This window comes from Archocentrus centrarchus, chromosome 18 (genome assembly GCF_007364275.1).
Source record: "Archocentrus centrarchus isolate MPI-CPG fArcCen1 chromosome 18, fArcCen1, whole genome shotgun sequence".
Classification (NCBI taxonomy): Eukaryota; Metazoa; Chordata; class Actinopteri; order Cichliformes; family Cichlidae; genus Archocentrus; species Archocentrus centrarchus.
In genome coordinates this window covers 16,607,966-16,612,415 of record NC_044363.1, presented here as the reverse complement: position 1 = coordinate 16,612,415, position 4,450 = coordinate 16,607,966, and positions in this window count along the sequence as shown.

Sequence of the window (4,450 nt, the reverse complement as noted above, 5' to 3'; positions counted from 1 at the left end):
TGCTTCCACATATCCCAAATAGGGGACTGACTGACCATTTGCTCCTTCGACCTCAAGGAGATCAGTGATTGGCTTGATAGGGTGTTCAGATAAATGTTCTTGATAGAATGATTTGGCAATGGTCGTTACTTGTGAGCCTGTATCAAGCAAACAATTGCAATCAACCCCATTGATAGCAACCTTGGCTGTACATTTTCTGCCCACAAGTCTTTTTGGGAGTTTTGGTTTCTGGTTTACCTTAGTTGTTAAGCATGCAGCTTCTTTTGTCTTGGTTTTAGTGGGACGATATTTAGGCTTAGCTCCTGTTTGTCCCACAACAGAAGCTTTTCCTAGTTTAAATCAGGGTGTTCACTGACTTTGTGGTGGTGTTCCCACTCTCGCTGCTTTTGTTTGAAGGCATTTCTTTTTATAGCTACTAGTGCTGGGTTGTGGCCATTGCTGCAGCTGGAAGCAATATGGCCGTCCTCCCCACATCTGAAGCAATACCCGGGTTTAGGCTTGGGCATCGATACATTTATCTGTTGTGTCTCTCTCGATTCAACTTGGCTTTTGTTTTTATGCTTTGTCTCCTTAGGGTGCCTCTTGGACTTTTGCCCTGTTTTTTCAGCTTTGAGTTGTGCTATTTGAGTCTGGAGGTCTGCAATTTGCTTTTGGAGATCAGCAGAGGTGTCATTAATTGCAGGCTCTAGGCCGTTCCTACCTGATGAGCACGTGGACTGCATATTGGAGAAAACTCGTGGTTTTTGCATCCCCAGATGCTGTTTCATGCGGGTGATTTTACTTGCCTGTTTATCTTCTTCTGTCCGCAGTAGGAGAAGTAGCTCAGCAAATTGAGGTGGGTCATTCTTCCTTTGTTCAAGCTGGAGGCTGGCGATCAGCGGACTGTCCCAACAGCCTCGGCAAAATTGCCTCAGAAGTTGTTTGTTTACATCACCCGGGGCAATTCCATTTCTACTTACGACTAAGTTTAAGGCGGTGTGTAATCTCTGCAGGAAGTCTGAGGGTTTTTCACCAACATTCTGGTTGGTGTTCAAGAAACGAGCAAAGAGTTCATCACCATCTTCCACAGCAGCATAAGCAGAGTCAAGAAGTTCAAGGTAAGTGTTTGGGCTTGCTTTAGGCCCGAGAGATTTCACAATGTTGGCTGCAGGAGGGGCCAAGCTTTCAGCAATTTTCCTCACGATCTGGGTTTCTGAAAGTAAGGGATCAGTCAAGCAGAATTCTACACTCCTACGCCAGGTGTCATAATCGGTTTCAAAAGTAGGATGTGGAACTCTTCCCGAAAAGGGTTTCAACTTGCAAGGTAAGTTCGGGGTTGAAGCTATGTCACTGCTTTTAACAATGTGTTCAACAATGACACGTTGTACCTCAGGAGTGCTTAATAAATTGGCAGGTACCTGTGATTCAACAGTTTCTGTGATTGGGTGAGGGTCATTATGAACAACACTGGCATGTCCACTAGTTGGTGACACAGGAGATGAGGCTGGGGGTGTTTCAGTAGAAGGCAATGGCTCTTCGACTTAGTGGCCAACAGTGTCAGCATGGATCGTTCCTCCCAATGACTCCCCAATCTTGGCCAGTTCCTCCCTCAAAATGCTTTCAAATGAACGGTTGCTTCGCAACGCCATATCTTTTAACTCTGACAGGTAAGTTGCTGTTGCAGAAGCACCAGACTCAACGCTATAAGCGCTGGCTAGGCTTTGAATGTGGTGAATAACCGCTGGTTTTGCAGTGCATGGTCTGTCAAGAGGTAAATAGCTTTTTTCCAGTTCTTTAGCAGTAGCTTCATGCTGAAACTCTACAATGACCTTTACTGTACCTGTAGTGTGAACTTCAACTAGCCTATTGACAGGACCAAACTGTTTCAGGAAGTCAAAAACTTCATTGTCAATTTCACTGTTAGATAGACCACTGACTAAAACAGAATTTTGAACTTTAACATTCTGAGTTTTCACAACTTCCATTGTTAAGATACCTTTCTGTTCAGCAATGTGGATAGTCAAGTAGCTGTGAAGCTCCAGTCACTCTGGCTTAAGTCACTCAACGGTTGGATGTAAAACTTTAGAAAAGCCACAATTAACCCTCCTGGCTGGCTCGCCAAGTCTGTAACACGTACAGGAAAATATATAAATGGATAGGCTCTGAATAATTAACCTACTTGCTGGACCAGGTTCTAGGTTCCTAGGAGGGTTAGGGCAGTGAGTGACATGCACAGAATGAATGGAGTCACGGATAGTGAACACAACAACTGTATTAATAACAATGAAAAAACACAATAGAAAAATATGTACAACACTGTAATAACCCAATAATAGATTGTTCTTGACTCTTTGACTTCAATTTAGTTCAGTTCAGTTCGGCCGGCAATAATTAGTTAAGTCAGTAGGGTAAGTCAGTCAAGTCACTTGCTCCGTGCCAGGAGGCAATGTCTTATGGCAGTAGCACGGCAATTGTCCTACCGCACAGTTGAGAGCTGATAGTGTGAAAGAACAACCCGTTCTTTGTAGGCCAAGGGTTGGGCCGCTCAGTTCCAGAATCTCAATGGGTGGCTCGCCATCCCCCTCGTCAGGGGGAAATCCATCGGATCCAGTCCAAGTTTCACGATGTCTAAAAAACCTAGCCTGTATAAATACAGGACCATCACAATAAGAATTCACTTTAGCTCAAGATAGCTCAAGTATTTCTTAACTCAGTTTCTCATATCTTAACTGTACAGTTTAACCATGGAATATATTTCAAATCCAATTTCACTTCACATTCAGGCATACTACTTAAAATGTACAGGAATGTAATTAAGCAGTATGATGAACCATATAATTCAATAACATTAAATTCCAACTTAAAACTTAAGAGGAATAATCACAAATCAAATAGAAATGCATAAAAGTACATTTCCCCGGTGCAGCATTAGCTTATTTGCAATAAGACTTTGATGGTAACACACGCGTCCCGTATCACAGCTTAACACGGTTACAATAAATAAAATAAATGTTCAGCTTTAGCTATGCTTGAGACATGGCTTCAATAAAATAAACATTACAAAATATACAATTCAACTCAAGAACAAAACAGTACCAACATAAACTTAACATGGGTTACTAATATGTAGCACCCATTTCCCACAGCCATCAGGACTGCTGCCACGTGTTGGCACTAATTAGCTGCTAATCAAGCTCCGATGCTATCTTAGTCTCCGAGCTATTTTTGCCTCTGCGCTAGCCCAGCCCAATTCACTCACCAAGACGCTCACACTGCTCGAAACCACCGAGAGGTCGGTTCCGTCTCTCTCACTCGCGTACAGGTTTTAAGTCAACCAGGTTGTCGTGTTGTCCACTTCCTCCAGTTTATTTCCAAGCTAGAAACTCAGCTCGGCAGACACGCTGGCCTCTAGCCTCCTGCTCTCTGCGCTTCTGCAGCACGTACATGCCTCTGCTGCGTAGGTGGGCGGGGTTAGCAATTTCAGCCAATGGGGCTCAGATTACCAAAGATCAGTCCATAGAAGGTTTGAACAGAGGGGGGTATCTGTGATTGACACACAACTAAAACATGACATATGAATGATAGGGAATGTAATGATAAGTGTTAACTAAGGTGTCACCAGCAGGTGTCAGTGTTGTACGAGAGCCCACGTAGGGGAGGTGTGGAGAAGAAGACAAGGAGTTAAGATGGCAGTTCATGTTACATGTCAAGTCTGAGTCTTTTAATAAATGGCTAGCTGAAGCTAGCCCAATGTTCTTCAAGCTCTTTTATTATAAATAAGACAAGAACATTACATGGTACCAGGATCGGGGTCGAGTAAAGGAAGCAACACAACAAGATGGATGCAGTAAAACCGCCGGGTCCGCTGAAGCTGACTGGAAATGTGGATGCAAGTTGGAGAGCTTTCAAACAGCATTTGCAGCTGTACATGGCGGCAGTCGGAATAGATCGACGAGCAGAGGAAAGAAAAATCGCCGTGCTCCTCACCGTTGCCGGCCCAGAAGCGATGTCTTCAACACTTTTGTGTTTGCTGAACCTGCCGACAAAGACAAGTTTGACGAGGTCGTAAAGAAGTTTGATGAACACTGCCTGACAAAAAAAAATGAAACGTGTGAAAGATACATGTTTCACTCACGCCTACAGCAACAGGGTGAGTCATTTGATAATTTTCTCACAGACCTCAAGATTAAAGCTCAGTCATGTAACTTTGGCGATCTGAAAGACTCCATGATAAGAGATCAAATAGTTTTTGGGACTAATGAAAAGAAGCTCCGAGAGAGATTATTGAGGGAGTCAGACCTCACATTGGCCGAGGCTGTTAAAATATGTCAAGCCGCTGAGTTAGCACGATGCCAGATGCAGACATTTCAAGGCCCTGTGCTAGGAGAAAAGCACCAACAAAATGGCGTAGTGAATGCTGTGGCGCCAAAAAGGACGCAGCGGAGCAAGTTTAATGACAGTGCCGACAGGA